The sequence below is a fragment of the Panthera uncia genome (assembly GCF_023721935.1).
Source record: "Panthera uncia isolate 11264 chromosome B3 unlocalized genomic scaffold, Puncia_PCG_1.0 HiC_scaffold_1, whole genome shotgun sequence".
In the NCBI taxonomy this organism is placed as follows: Eukaryota; Metazoa; Chordata; class Mammalia; order Carnivora; family Felidae; genus Panthera; species Panthera uncia.
In genome coordinates this window covers 17,985,758-18,003,325 of record NW_026057582.1, presented here as the reverse complement: position 1 = coordinate 18,003,325, position 17,568 = coordinate 17,985,758, and positions in this window count along the sequence as shown.

Sequence of the window (17,568 nt, the reverse complement as noted above, 5' to 3'; positions counted from 1 at the left end):
GTTACAGGTCCTAGCAAAAAAGGCTACAAAAAAGTTTCACATGGTGATCTTGTAATATTAGAGGCCACTGCTTTCACAACCACTCCCAGGCCAGTTTTACTCAGGAATTTAAGGGTGATAAATCAATTCATGGTTAGAAACTGTAGGATCCAATGAGTCGTTTGAATCAAAGGACCTATTTCCAAGTCTTGCTTTTGAAATTAAAACAAGAAAAAGGAAAAAAAAATAAAAAATTTAGTGTACAGCCCTACTGAATATATTTTTTCCCTTAAGAAAACTTTAGTCCAGGGGCGCCTGGGTGGCGCAGTCGGTTAAGCGTCCGACTTCAGCCAGGTCACGATCTCGCGGTCTGTGAGTTCGAGCCCCGCGTCAGGCTCTGGGCTGACAGCTCGGAGCTTGGAGCCTGTTTCAGATTCTGTGTCTCCCTCTCTCTCTGCCCCTCCCCCGTTCATGCTCTGTCTCTCTCTGTCCCAAAAAAAAATAAATAAAAAAAACGTTGAAAAAAAAAATTAAAAAAAAAAAGAAAACTTTAATCCATAAGATCTACCAAAAATCTCTACATGTTTAAGAGTCATTCCTCTGCTGATAATAAATGATCATCCACTTGCATATACCATTTAACTGGCCCTGCTTGACCAAGACATTATTTGATGCTTCTCAAACTTACTGAGGTTGCCATTGAGCTGCCACCTTCATCACCAGGATTCCTGGCTGAGAAAAAAAATGGTCAAAAGTGTCAATTCCAGTGTGTCAGGGCTACTTTAACAATTCTTGAAAAAATGGGAAGAAGAGAAAATACTGCGAGTCAAATAATTCAGAGGTCAGTGGACAGCATACCTGGGACAGGTAAGTCTAGCATCCCTGGTTCTTGAGTTCTTTAAATTCCTTCGTTTAAATCGTGATAATGGTTTCGGTCATTTGATGTCAGCTATCACAGCCAGCCTTGAATGTAAATTGATATCGGTTGATTCAGCAAATTCTTCCATCCACAGCTGGCTGCCTACACGAACACACTGAAGGCAGAATCACTGGAATGAGACACCAGTAAAATTAATTTGGCTGAATGTAAAATTATGGTCTGTTTTGGCAGTATCTGTCAAAATGCAAAAGATACATTCTCTTTTGCCAAGAAGTTCCACTTGAAAAGGTTCAGATATTCTGGTATAAAATTCCCAAGATGTATATAAAAATGTGTTCGCTGAAGCATTTTTTGGAGAGAGCAAAAACCTGGAGACACAAGTTGATCAATCGGGAGCAGGTTTCATAAACCACAGTGTATTGATACAATGGAATTCTAAGCAGTCTTTTAAAAAGATAAAGCAAATCTATATATACTGCCTTGACTGGTGTTTATGATAAATTTTTTACTAGAAAAAAATTAACTTAAGAATAGTATACATAATACGAATAAAATGATAGCATTAAGGTACCATATCTGTTGCAGATCAGCAATGTTAGCAATGTCTACCTACCTCTGGTGATGAGATTATAATTGGGGGACCTTTTATTATTTACTTTCTTCACTTTTATACATTTGATTTTTACAAAGACAAAAATTAATTCTATTAACTCAATGATAGAAAAGTACATAATATCATGTTCAGTTTTTCCCAGAAGAGGTAATGAAATTTTTTACTCTTAAATTTTACGTCAACACTTAAGCTTCCCAGGATTTGCCTTGACCATTCCTATTGTCCACGGGACATCTTTGTGAACGAGAAAATTTCTCTGGGGTTAGCGGCGCATCCTTGGACTCTGAGTAGACTAAAGATATTGATCACTTACTGTCAATTTCCTAGGAACTTTGCTTTAAACAGCAGAGCTAGCCAGCCCCAGAGGCCAATCCCTCTGAGCTCACTTTGGGTAGATCATATAACTGGTTGATAAACTGACATAAATGATAAAAAGAAGAAGAATCCAAAATGCTTATAGGGGTGATTTTTATTAACCAAAGGATTAACTCTTGTTAATTTACTACAGGCAAATAACTGGAGGCTATCGCTCACAACTGAACTCAGGAAATCATAATCATGTCCAGTGGTTAATTTGGACCTGGCTGGCTCAGTTGGTAGAACGTGTGACTCCCGATCTCGGGGTCATGGGTTCAAGCCCCACGTTTCTTGTGAAGCCTACTTAAAAAAAAATATGTGTGCCTTAATAACCTGGAATCATCACTATTATTTCATTATTACTTTAGACATAATAAACCCACATAATAACCCTGTGAATATGGCCTCTAATCTCATTTATTTAATTAACAACAACTAAAAAAAGTAAAAAAAAAAAAAAAAAGCCCATATTGTTTGAAAAAAAAAATCATTGATTCATGAGAATATATATTTTTTAATGTTTATTTATTTTTGAGACAGAGAGAGACAAAGCATGAACGGGGGAGGGTCAGAGAGAGGGAGACACAGAATCCTAAACAGGCTCCAGGCTCCGAGCTGTCAGCACAGAGCCTGACACGGGGCTCGAACTCACGGACCGCAAGATCATGACCTGAGCCGAAGTCGGCCGCCCAACCGACTGAGCCATCCAGGCGCCCCAATGAGAATATTTTCAAGATGTTATGCATATACACTTACAACATAATTAATGATCTCATTATGAATATTCTAAAATCTATGCAAGTGTTTAGTAAGTAACAAATATCATCCCATAGACAGCCGTGTCAATAAACAGTTTGGCATCCAGAAGAATATATTCTGGCAATCACACATTTCTTTCTTTCCTATTCTATCCTTCCTTTTTTTAATGGAAGTGTAACTGACACTTAATTTTACACTAGTTTTAGGTATGCAACATGGCGATTCAACAACTCTAACAAGTGTAGCACCATCTGTCATACAACACTATTACAACACCGTTAACTATATCCCCTTTTCTAAAAGCAAGGTTTTTGAACAGCATTCGCTTACGCCATTTTGAATGTGAATTCATTGCCTTATCTGTCCTTATCAGAGAAGGCTGTGAAATATAACTTGCCTTTTTGAGTACATTAGGATAGGCTGGGATAGGCTGCAGTAATAAATAAACCTTAGAATCTCATTGGCTTCTCCCTAGAAAGATTTATTTCTTGTGCCGCATTTGGGGCAGCTCCCCTCCAGCTTCAGCTATTGCTTCTGGAACAGGTGGTCTCTAAAATTTTTAGAGGAAGATCTGGAGGGACATTGAAGATGTTTCTAAAAAGTAAAGTGTGCCTGAAGTCAGTCTGTATCATTTTGGCCACATTTCATTAACTTGAATTCAGAGAGATGGGCCCAGGCTCACTGCATGGGAAATTGCTGAGTTACCCTGGCTGCGTGCTTAGGGAGGCCAAGTGAACTGCAGAGCAGAACTTTCTCTTTGCCATACAATCCATATACACAAATGTGCAGGTGATTTGGAATTCCACACGTTGATGAGCGTCAAAAGTAAAAAGCAAAATCATCTTATCGATGATTAGAATAGGGTTCAGAACACAGCAGTAGCTCTAAGAATATTGGATTAACTGATGTAAAACCAAATCTTTTTATTAAACTAAATAATATTGAACTGATTACCTCTAGGACTGACTAATTACAAAAAGTACCTCCTATTCAGGAATTTGTTTTCAGGCATGCTTTAAAAAAATTCGCATTTGCATTTCATTTTTTTAAATGTATCCCATTATTATGATTACAATGAAATTATCCATACACTTACCTTAGTTTCTGGGAACAATACTGGTTTTCCATACTGGGTACTGTGTGTGTTTCCCTTAAAATCATTAAATAAGACAAGTTATGTACATTATATAACAAAATATGTTAACTATTTAATCATACAATTGGTATAAACACATAGCAAGAATTGTGTTTGCATTCCTAAAATAACTGAAGTTTGAAAATCCTATGTCTATAAAGCTTGACTTCAAGTTACATATTCGTCATAAATTTGAAATAGAACTGATATATGTAGGTAACCATTAGAAACAGAGAAGCTCATTTGGACTAAAGCCAATACTAAAAATGGAAAATGAATTCACAACTCACTTCTCAAGTCTACCCTTAGTGTTATGTAAGTCACTTGTCTAAATTTACATACATTATTCAAGGTTAGTTATTGTTTAAGCTAAACAGACAGTTAAGTTTAAAAATAAAAAGAATAAAAACAATACATGAATTGGCTAATTTCCTCTACTTGCCCTTAACAAGGTCAAGTATTTGACATCCTCAGTGTTTGTGTGTATAGATGCATGCCTGTGTGTATGTTTGTGAAATGTTCCTTAAATTAGAATGGAAAAATACCACTTTCTAGAGATTGTGTTTCAAGTTAAATATACTTGATAGATGTTCAAAATATTTCCTGAGAGCCATAGATTAAGGAAAACTTATTTGACGTGATACTAAGATATTATAAATAATATATAGTATTGTAATTCAGGATAAATGTTGGTTTTCAACAAATATTTATTATCTGACCGCATGTGCTAGATTCTGGAACTATAGAAAAAAACAGGCGCTGCCCTTCAAATAAAGGGGATGGCAGACACCTATATCAATATGCTAAATGCCAAAGAGTGGGAGACACCAATCATCCCGGAACAACATGGAAGGAATGCCTAAATCTACTTGGAGGTATATAAGTGGGGGATGTTTGATTTATCAGAAGGAAATGTGTAATTGTGTTATGTTAAGAGTGCATAGAAATTTTCCAGGTATTCAAATGTGCTAAAACTGTTACAGGTAAAAGAATATTGCCAGTGTGCAAAGGTGGTGTATGTGAGAAACTCAGAGAACTTCGGTATAGCTGGAGGTAGGCAGAGGGGTGGGGGCCAGATACATAATTTGAAGACCTCAGTGTGAAATGGAACTGTAGGCCCTTGCCAAGGAAATATGTCGGGGGGGGGGGGGAGGGAACTTCCTGTCCTCACAGGGTCTGTTGTTCCACCTACCCAGGGGATCACAACTTCCATGCTAGAATGTACCCTAGGCGCCGGGTACCTAGACAAGGGTGGGTATAAACTTCCCACCAATTCATCTGCCATGTCATAGAGCATGTGGCCCGTGGTGCTGCCTGACCAAGTGGGACAGCTTCCTTTCGCGGAGTGCCATGGGGAGTGTGTGGGACCCCTACCTTTCTCTACTCTCCTCAAGCCCAAACCCAAGACACTCCCCGGCCAAAGCCAAACGCAGTGAAATGCAAGTCTGGCTCCGGTATTGTAATCCAGTCATCATCCCCAGCTGAGAGTGGCAGAGATCACCACGTGGGTGTGGGGAAGGGGGCCTGAGAACATGTTCTGGAGGTGGAGGAGGGGATGGATGGGCCACGTGTGAGCCCACAATCCAAGACCCTGACACATGCTCCTCTATCCCCTGAATTTCGCCTATAAAACATAAATTAATGATAATAAGCATCCGAAGACAGCGACTCAAAGCATCAAAACTTAAACTGCTCCGGTCACATGCCAGGGAAGCTATACCTGGGGCAGCAAAAAAATTAGAATGATTAGAAGTTAAGACCGCCTATGTTTTCATGTTTATGTGTTTGGACTTTATATTACAGGTAAACGGTTGGCAGCAAAGGACTTTATTTAGGGGCCTGAGTGGCTCAGTTGTTTAAGCAATCGACTTCAGCTCAGGTCATGATCTCGTGGTCTGTGAGTCCCAGCTGCACCTTGGACTCTATGCTGACAGCTCAGAGCCTAGAGCCTATCAAGGGTTATGAATGAGGAGCGCCTGGGTGGCTCAGTCGGTTAAGCGTCCGACTGTAACTCAGGTCATGATCTAGCAGTTTGCGAGTTGGAGCCCTGCATCAGGCTCCGTGCTGACAGCTCAGAGCCTGGAGCCTACTTTGGATTCTGTGTCTCCTCTCTCTCTCTCTCTCTCTCTCTCTCTCTGCCCCTCCCCTGCTCATTCTCTGTCTCTCTCAAAAATAAATAAACATTTTTAAAATTTTAAATAAAAAAGAAAAACAAACAAAAGCAAAGGGCTTTGTTTAAACCTCAAGGACAAGTAGTAGCATTATAAAATTGAAAAGAAGTACAAACTAAGAGTCTGAAACATTGCAGAGTTCTCACAGTAAAAGTGACCTTAGGGGTGCTTGGGTGGCTCAGTCGGTTGAGTGTCTGATTCTTGATTTCAGCTCGGGTCATGATTCCAGGGTTGTAGGATCCAGCCTCGCATTTGGCTCCCTGCTGAGGATGGAGTATGCTTAAGATTCTCTCTCTCTCTCTCTCTCTGCTTCTCCCCTGCCATATATATATTTCAAACTCTTATTTTTATGACTGAATGAAGTTCACCATCACTATATTAGGCCATGCTTCTATTGGGTCATATTAGCAGAAATGTATGATGATTTGATTTCAAAATCAAATAAATTTTGTAAAATGCTGAGTCCCTACAGATTGAATTTCCTTCACATGTTTAATCAAATGAAACCAGGAGATGAGGATTGCTAAAATACAAAATCTCAATGCATAACTGCCTTCTTACAAATTGATATTTACAATGGAGATTATATTTAAAGCCTTTCTGTTACAAAATGTGTACACAACAACTTTGTCGGAAACCAATAAATAGACTGTATTAAAACCACAGGATACTATGCCATTTGAGTCCTAGAAATTAAATTAGCTCCTGGAATGTACAAACGCTTGTCCCCCCCCCCCCCCCCCCCAGAATTTTATAAAATCAAGGTCATGATATTTTCTAACAGTTTATTTGATAGAAATCTCAACACATTAATAATCTGATTGCTCCAAATTTACATGCAAAGACTTGCATGCTAAATTTAAAGTCATTATCTTCACTGAGCCAGTTACCTACTCTTTGTAGAATTTAAATAATTTTTTTTGTGAACACGGCTGCAGTGATTTTGCTACAGACTTATTGTCATAATATTTACAAAATGCTTCTGAGCCAGATTTTTGTCATAGAATTTCAAGCTTAATTTAACTTGTCCTACAAACAGACAAAATAGAATGGTGTCATAGCCAATAGGCAAACACAGAAATGCGTCAAACTCATGTTTCAAGACCGTGAGTTTATCTAGGCTAACTTCTTTGTGGACCCTGTGGCCCATCCGTGAAACTTTAATTATGAGAGAACTCTTACTCTCACTTGCTCCTCCGGCTGCCAGATAAACTTCTGCAGTCAGTGAAAGCTTTCCTGGTTCCTGACTTTCATGGCTCCATCCCCTGGTGCCATATTTAATCTTGTTCTCCAACCAGTTAGTCTGCGTTTCCAAATCTACTCCCCCTGTTATACATTATGGAGACCTCTGTTTTGAAAGATGATATTAACTAGACAAATTTCACTGTGGGGAAATGACTTCTTGCTTCAGTTTTTTTTTCTTTTTAGGTCAAAAATTTTAAATATTGTTTAATCAGTCTCTACTTGAGGAAAACAGGTAAGTGTTCTGTAGTGACTTTAAAATGAAGAGTTCAGGAACACTTTATTATACCATTTCCATCTTCCTGAATTCTAATAAGTAAATCAGGATTCTCTAAGTGAGGAATAGAAAACTACGACTTTTGAGGACAGATAGATGAAAGACTGCTGGTATAAGACAAGAGAATATGATGGAAAACTGGGGAATCCATACACTCCCTAAATCCATTCAAATTGCATTTAACATTTTTAGCTAACTCTACTAACCAGCAGGGGCAGATTATTTTCAAGAATGGTCATGAGGAGGGTACCCGCGTGGCTCAGTTGGTTAGGCATCCGACTTCAGCTCAGGTCATGATCGAAGTTCTTGAGTTCGAGTCTCACATCGCTGTCAGAGTGGAGCCTGTTTCGGGTCATCAGTCTCCCTCTCTGTCTGCTCCTGTCCCACTTGCACACGATTCCTCTTTCTCCTCTCTCTCTCTCTCTCTCAAAAAATAAATGAATTTTAAGGGAAAAAAATTAAAAAAAAAAAAAAAACAATGGCTATGATGATAGCTCCCTTCTCTCATGCCTTTCACAATAAGACTTTGTCATTCTCATAACCGAAGACATTACCATCCTCATCTGCCTTTGAATTTGGCCTGTCCCCCTAACTAATTTTGGCCACTAGAATGCAGCCAAAGCTGTGTGGCTTCCAGAGCGCATCTTTATAAGCTCTTGTAGTTTCTGTTTTCATGCTTTCGGAATGCAGACCACTGCCTATAGACCTGCATGCTATGAAAGAGGCCAAGTAAGCCACATGGAAAAACCGTAAGGAGGGAAACCAAAATGACCTTGACAGCCTCTGCCTATGTCCTCTCCTCTCCCAGTAAAGTGCACCCTTAGTAGTGATCCCAGATGAGTCCAACAGAGAAACCATCCAGCCATCCAATGGAATCATAAAAAAATAAATGAATTGTTGCTGCATAAACCACTGAGTTTGGGTTGTTATTCAGCCATAAATAAATGCTACATTACCATACTCTTATCTCCCCTTTTGTGACCCCAGCTCTAAACCCATATGAATTTCAACTAAAACTTTAGGACCTAGTGAAATAAAATTATATTAATTAATTAATTCTATTAAATCGTTTAATGCTTAGGCAGCTTTTCTTTTAGTCATAATGTAAGATCTCATAACATGCCTGATATAAATTCACTTTATAGATATTTTTTTGCTCTACATCAATTCAAGTTTTTGAGCCTGGTTTACAAATGATAGGTGGCAATTAATTTTTTTTAAAGTGTCTTTTTGCTGACAAAGGCTGAGTTAACATAGTAATTTGACCTTTAGCTATAAACTCACATTATTATTATTCACACTGTTTCCTGAATCATATTCCTCACTGGGGGTGGAGAAAACAATTGGAATTCAATATGGATTTTAATATAAGCCCACACACATGTCACATTGCACTAAGCCAAAACCCAATTACACAAGATATTGTATAGCAAAAGTCTTGAACCTTACTTGATGCGTAGAGAGTATATTTAGTAACACATTCCTTTCTTCTGTCCTTTCTTCCTTGAACCCCTATGGTGATCCTATTTCAGCCAGGGGACATCTCTCCCTGACTACCCAGTCACGATGGTCTACCTAGAGAACTCATACCTGGCAAGATGCGATTTAACTATCAGCTCTGTCATGAAATCTTTACTGATTCTCTAAAGCAAAGTACATTATTTTCCTCTGTGTAGGCCACTCTGCCTGTGCCTGTGTCTGTAACAGTATCCATAATATTTATTTCAATGTATTTGTTAACATGTGCATATCCCTTCCCATAAACGTTAAATTTCCTAAATCAAAAGACCACTACCTTACTCATCTATAATCTCTAGCGCATGAGAAAATACTTTGTCCGTAGTTAGAAACTTGATAAATGCATTTTAAGGAGTGAATAAATGAATCCCCTATTTATTTTTGTGACTATATAATCTTTATTCACAGTAACCTTTACCTTAACCTGCTTCAGCCATTCTTATTTTTGCCTTCCAATTTTTATAATATTACATGTAATGCTGTATCTCCCAAGACTTCATGAATGTTATCCCATCACATGCTGGCACAGATAGGATAGAATATGAACGTTATTTCAAATATTTCCAGCAGGGCTAATATTTTTGTTGTTGTTTGTAAGCACAGTGCTAATTATTTGCATTAATTCCCATTCAGTTTTGAACTGCCACTCAATAGCTAAATGAATAAATAGGTGACTTAATTGGTTAAGCAAATCCCAAGTACTGTATTCATTGAGTATATGAAAGCTACTTTAGACAATAAGAGTCTCATCAGTGATTAAAATCACACAATATTATCCTATTGAAAGATGTAACCCCTTTGACAGTTGTTATCTTTATGATATAATTTACTGGATAAAACTGCAGTAAAAATGCACCTACCCATATAAGAGACTTTTATGTGCTACATGAATTCTTTGGCTTTACATCCCCTTTAATTACACACATAATATGTGACTTTTTTCTTGCAAAAATTTAGCCTACAAATTGCAAAATCTTCTTTGAGTACATCTGCAACTTCTATCTCCTTTACTTCCATCCTAGGTACTTTCTAGATATTGTCAAGCTGCATATTTTTTAGTATATCTATAAAGCAGACTTACATGGTTAAGTTCAATTAAACTCTGCCTTTATGAACCTGTCATTTTGCCCCAAGGGGGGAAAAATGAAAAGTAAGTTCCATTAGTGGCATGAGAAGACCTCAAATCTTAAATATGTATTTTCTTTGAGCACACGGTTAAAAATCATAAAACCTGACGTTCATAATTTGAAATTGTGTTTTTAAAAGCCCACTTCATTTCAAATGGTATTTATCAGGTAAAAAGAAGCCAGTCTCTTATGTTTTGTGATAGCTTGCTTGGATGTAGTCCAAAAGGTGAACTGAATGAATTTATAATCTCCTAACTAGCAGCATACCAAAACAGCATAGGGTAGCAGCAGCAATGTGAGGTATATTTGTTTGTCTTGCTTTTATCAACATTAACATCTTTTGCATTGCAAGGGGGTCCTCTTCAGGTTAGAAGGACAGCTATGTTTTATGCCAGGTCTCCTTCCTCCCCATACCTTGTCCTAGACCTCCTCAGAGCCTCTTCTAGGAGGGCCTCCTGGACCTTCATTGTGAGAACAATGAGGCTCTTCATTAGGAGCAGTCACCCCAGCAGCCCTGCTCGATCCTTTATGGTTTCTGTGTGAGCTTGACTGATTACCCAGGGAGCATATACTATGCCTTGTCAGATTGCTTGTTAAGGAGGCTGGGACTTGATTTTTAAGGAACTGAGGAGAATACGTTTGAGTCTTGAGTGTTCCACAATACGGTTCCTCTGGGCACACATTACAAAAGACTCAAGGAGAGGCAAGTACCAAGTTGCATTTAGGCAGAGCTGGAAAAGCTCTGTGTGCTGTGATGAAGTGCTTTTAACATCGCACAGTGTAATGTAATTGAATTCTAATAGGAGGTTTCTGTCATGAAGTCTTTTCAGCCAAGAGACCTATCAAAGAACTTGGGTCACTTACATCACCATTTAAAAGGTAGATTTTATTCCACATGCCCCCCCCTGGGGTTAACTGAAGCATGAGATCAACAAGGGACCCATGATAATTATATTTACATGAATGTTACAGAATATATGTATACACATGCACGCACACATGAACACACACACAGACACCTAGGCATACACATATTTGTTTATTCAGAAAATATATCTTCTCTCATTCAATGATTGGTGTAGGGGCAGATTAACACTATTCAGTGTTTCTTTTTCACTATTTGCAAAATAAATGACTTGAAGGTAAGTAAGAAACTTAGTTTTGTGTCAGATATATGATTTATGCTGCATCAGCATAAACACATATTTGCATATATTTGTGTATTTTAAGTGAAAACAGAGGAATACAGGTTCAGGGTAGAGATGGAATTCCTAGGAATTTGGAAACATTTATCTCGGATTTTGACATTAGTCTTCCCTGTGGCCTTGAGCATTTTCATTAACTTTCCTACATCTCTTCATGATTCTTCAACAGTAAAATGAGATCCATATATTAGATAGAGGTTGGCAAATTGTGCATGAACCACTAAATATGCCTTCTATAAAAATAGAGATTTTCAACCATAAAAAAAAAAACCTTAGGTGCCACGCTTAATAAAAGATTGTATTTACTATTCCATTTCTCCCAACCATTAAAAAGATGTCAGATAAACAGTCATCTGATATCTGGCTCCACAAGCTTCTTCCCACCTATTTATAAGGTGTCACAGTTTTAAGATGTACTTGGAAATTATTTTACTCTGCACATTTAAATGTTTTATTTTGAAGCTGGAGAAATGAAAAATCTCCAAAGTTCTCAGACCTTGGATTGGATCAATCAGAAGAACTCGTACTTCTGGAACTCAGAGAGCAGCCCAGCTAAGTAATCTTTGATTAAACTAAATGATACCATTAGAGGCTCTTGAAGCAGATCACTCTGTGCTCTTATAGGATCTTTTCACTCATTCATTTTTCAAAAATTATCAATTCTAAAAATTGAAGAACTAGAATCTGCTATTCTAGCACAAAATCACTAGATTGTATGCATTCATTATCAACATAAAATACTTTATTATTTTACTGCGTGATCATATGTGACAGATATATTTTAAATACCAGCTACCAGAATATTACTGTAATGAAATCTATAAAAGCTTAAAGAAACCTTTAGTCCTTTCTAAGCATAAAAAATATTCAGTTATGCAGAAAACTAATAATAGTGTACAGAGAAGAAAGAAAACACAATAAAAGGGCATGATTTATCTATGTATTTATTTGAACTCTCCAGATAATAGTATTTATTCACAAACTATTTACACCTTACATAGCACTATCAACAATAGTCAAAGTATGGAAAGAGCCCAAATGTCCCTTGATGGATGAATGGGTAAAGAAAAATGGTATACATATACAATGGAGTATTACTCGGCAATCAAAAAGAATGAAATTTTGCCATTTGCAACTATGTAGATGGAACTGGAGGGTATTATGCTAAGTGAAATTAGTCAAAGAAAGACAAAAATCATATGACTTCACTCATATTAGGACTTTAAGAGACAAAACAGATGAAGATAAGGGAAGGGAAACAAAAAATAATATAAAAACAGGAAGGGGGACAAAACAGAAGAGACTCATAAATATGGAGAACAAACTGAGGGTTTCTGGAAAGGTTGTGGGAGGGGGGATGGGCTAAATGGGTAAGAGGCAGTAAGAAATCCACTCCTGAAATCATTGTTTCACTATCTGCCAATTAATTTGGATGTAAATTTTAAAAAAGAAAAAAGAAAATTAAAAAAAAGAGAATATTGCTCAGCCATAAAAAGAAAACAATGAAATCTTGCCATTTGCAATGACATGGATGGAACTAGAGTGTATTATGCTACATGAAACAAGTCAGTGAGAAAAAGACAAATACCATGTGATTTCATTCATATGTGGAATTTAAGAAAAAAACAAATGGGCAAAGGGAAAAAAGAGAGGTGAACCAAGAAGCAGACTTAACTATACAGAACACACTGATGGTTACCAGAGGGGAAGTGAGTGGGGGGGATGGGTCAGATGGGTGATGGGGACCGGGGAGGACACTTGTGATGGGCACCAGATGTTGTATGGAAGTGTTGATCGTTGTGTTGTACACCTGAAAGTAATATTACATTGTATGTTGACTAGCTGGAACTCACATAAAAACTTTTAAAAATAAAGAAAATAAATGAGATTTTCTTTAAAAAAAAAGATTAGAGCATTGTACCAATTAAAGAGACATGGATTCCAGTTATATATTCTTTACTTGTTAGCTTTGTGACCTTACACAAATTACTTTATCTCCCAGATGCTGAGATTTTTCATCCTTATAATGGAGTCTAAACTGGCATTTGACCATATTAAAACTAGTACTAGGTCACTTTCTCCCCAAACTGATTAATAACATAAATCTGATAGATTCAAGAAGAGCCCCAAAACAAGATAAATGAGACTGGTTTCCATTTAAAATATTTTAGAGAATGGATAGAGTACTAAGCAAAGAGAGAAAATTTCAGAAACTATACAGAGGAAAACAGATTAACTTAAAGTATATAACTATTAGACTGACAGCCGACTTCTCAATAACAATAACAGAAACCAGAAGGGAGTCGGATATCTTCAAAATGCTCAAAGAACTCAATTTTCTTAGAATTCTACCCATCTAAACTGTCATTCAAAATGACAAGAAAACAAAGGTATGTTTCACAAAGTTAGACTAAGACAATATGACTGAAAGTCCATCATTAAAGTAACTTTAAATCATGAATTTCAAAAGAAAGTAATTAAACTAGAATGAAAAGAATGAGATATTAAGAACAGTAGTGGACAAAGAAATCTGTATAAGTAAAAATTACAAACAAAACAAAACAAAACAAAAGTAGACTCCCGGTTTCAGTTTGGCACATAAAGAGCTTGGAATCATTACCCTGTTCTAACAACAAGAAAAACCTGAACAAACCAAATAACAATAACTGTTCTTGGATCCATCTTAGAGTTGAGATTGCAGAACAAACTATCATCCCAAACCTGGAGAGATTAGTTCACAAAATTACAGCCAAGAACTGCTTATCTAGAGGAGAGGTCACTATGCCAGAAACTGGTAGGAATTACCATTTAAGTGTTGATTTTGACAAATTGCTGGAGGAAAAGTATAGACTAACGTGAGTGAGAAACTCCCAGTCTTAGAGGAACCCAGACACTTTTTTGGGTTCCGTCATCCTTCACAGTGAAGGCCCCATATCCATTCCTTGCTCTCTCTCTCTCTCTCAACATAAATAAATAAACAATTTTTTTTCAAAAGTTTAAAAAAAGAAATTAAAGAAGATCTAACAAATGAGGACAGATTCCAAGTTTGTGGATTCAAATTCATAATATCAATGTAATCTCACTAAAAAGTCCGAGCAAGGCATTTTGTAGATGTTGATAAACTAATTCTAAAGTATATATGGAAAGGCAAAAGTTCCTAGAATAGGCAATATTATACTGAAGAACAAAGACTACCCAATTTCAAAACTTAATATAAAAATACAATAGTCAAGACATTATATTTTTTGTGAAAGAACAAACATGTAGATAAATAGAACAGAAGAGAGTGCAGAAATAGATCCAAACAGTCACCTTTTCTTTGACAAAAGGAGCAAAGGCAATCAAATGGAGAATGGAGAGTAATTTTAACAGATATTTCTGGAACAATTGGATGTCTATACGTAAATTAAAAAAAAGAACCTAGACAGAGACCTAATAACTATTACAAAAATTAACTCAAAGTAGATTGTAGACCTAAATATGAAGAGGAAAACGAAGAAGAAAATTTTTGTGACCTTGGGTTGGTGATAAGTTTTTAGATACAACATCAATAGCACAATCCATGAAAGAAAAACTTGTTAAGTTGGAATGCATTAAAATTAAGAACTTTAAATTTTAAATTAAAATTTGCTCTGTGAATGCATTGTTAAGAGAATGAAAAGACAAACTGCTGAGAGAAAATATTTGCAAAACACGTATCTAATAAATGACTTGTATCTAACATATACCAAGAATGCTTAAAAGTTAACAATATAAAAACAACCTAATTTAAAAAAGTGGGGAGAAGGATTTGGATACCTCACCAAAGAAAATACACAGATAGCAAATAAGCATTTGAAAAGATGCTTGACATTATTTGTTGAGAATGAGGGAATTACAAATTCCAACAACAGTAAGGTACTACTCTACATCCATTAGAATGGCTGAAATCCAAAAATTGACAACGTGCATTACTAGCTAGGACGGGGATTAATAAGAATTCTCATTCATTGTTGGTGAGAATATAAAATCCTACAGTCACTGTGGAATGCATTTTAATAGTTTCCTACAAAGCATAACATATGATTTTCTTACCTTATGATCTAGCAATCATATTCCTTGGTATTTACCCAACTGATTTAAAAACATTTATGCTCCCACAAAAAAACTGTATAAGAATGTTTGTGGCAGTTTTATTCATAGTTGCCCCAAACTGGAAGCAACCAAGATGCCCTTCAATTGATGAATAGATAAAGCAAATGTGTACATCCACATAATGGAATATTATTCAGCAATACAAATACATAGTTAACAAGCCAAAATGACTGAATTGTAATCCATGTTACTGAGTGAATGAAGTCCTCTGGAAAGGCTACCCTTCCAATTATACGACGTTCTGAAAAAAGCAAAACTGTGGATCCAGTATCAATATTTTGATATCATTATATCAAAATCCTGGGGTTCAGGGGTAGGAGATGAAGGTTGAATGCCTAAATCACCAGGATATTTTAGGTCTGTGAAACTATTCTGTATACACTGCAATGGTGGATATATGATTATGGATTTGTCAAAACCCGTAGAATTTTACAGCACAAAGAATGAAACTGTTAGAAGACTAAAGTCAAAAGAAACTTTATATCAGTACTGTACTCTTGTCAATAAAGTTGTTTCTCATGGGGATGAGGGTTAGCAATTCTGATACTGCTATACATGAATAAGGATATTGAAAATTAAGGAAATAGATAATAGATTGTGGGAGCCAGAACTTTCTTTCATTGTTAGAATGGAAGTTTATAGATAAGCAAGAGGAGGAGGCTAAAATGGTCCGTGTGGTAATTAATTAGAGTTTGAGATAGCAGGATGAACTCATGTTTGGATTTCTACAGACAGGGATGTTTGTACATAAAAGTATGAGGAGATACATGTTTAAACACAGGTTAGAATACACACATACATTTTTCTGCTCTACAGTCAAGAGGGCAAAGCAGCACTCCAGAGCAATGAAATTGTCTGGGATCCAGGTCTTGGTTTTTAATTTCATTGTACAAAAAAAAAAAGAAAGCATTGACTTTTGGAGAAATGGTTGATTCTAGGACTCGGACAAGAAGCTAACTGGAAGATGATCCTGGAGTATCTCATAGTGACAGAAAAGTAAGAAAGTGCTAAAAACAAAACAAAAGAGCACAAAACACACACACACACACACACACACACACACACACACACCCCGATAATGGGTTAAAGGGACACAGGATTCAACTAAAAGTGCTCTCAATGGCCAAAACTGGAATTTGAGCAATGAAATACACTGCTTTTGGATTTACAACTGAAAGTGTAAAATAAATATTGATGACTCTACATTGATACAAAAAATAATAAATAAATAAATAAATAAATAGGAGAAAAGAGACAAATCTGCTGTGCATAAGATGTCCAAATATTTTATACAGATATTCCAACCTCAAAGAGGTAGACCATAATTTCCCACTCTTTAAGTATGGGTTGCTCTTAGTGACTTATTTCAAAAGAGTACAGTATGGAACTGGGGAAGACGAAAGAGTAACTTTGCAATAAAGAAACATGGTGTCAAACATTACCCTGTCTAGGTGATCAAGGTTAACATCAACAGTCATAGATTATTTTGATAGCATATGTCCTTGCTATAATGTGATGAACCTGACTTTATTTCTGTGGTCTTCCAAATTCTCATAATCCCAGTCAAATCACGTGACAAATCTGACAAGTCCCATTTGGAGACATTCTATGTAATAACTGACCAGTACTCCTTAAACTGTGAAAGTCACCCAAAACAAAACAAAAAAAGCCTCAGGAGTTGATATTGTCAAAAGAATTCTAGGGAGAATTAATGACTCTCTAATACCATATTCTGGATGGAATCCTAGAACAAAAAGACAGTGGTAAACTTGAAATCTGAAAAAAGTGTCAGCTTGAGTTATTAATAATATACAAATACTTGTTAATTTGATATAATGAATTTAATATATTTACATAGTAAGATAAAAACATCTCAGGCAAAATAAGATTATTGTATAAATATAAATGTAATATATGTCAGGAATCAATCAGTTCTATACTTGAATATATTTAATAACATAGCCTAAATATGTAAGATAAATATTTACAAAACCAAAATGAAATTTTGATAAATCCACCATCAAATTGGAAAACTTTTTTTTAAAGTGACAAGTTAGTGTAACCACAGGAAAAGACTGAACAATACAAACTTTAAAAAAGTGATAATTCTAAAGAAACTCAAGAAGTGATCAGGATGAATAGAAATTAATGAATAAAGCAGAATCAGAAAA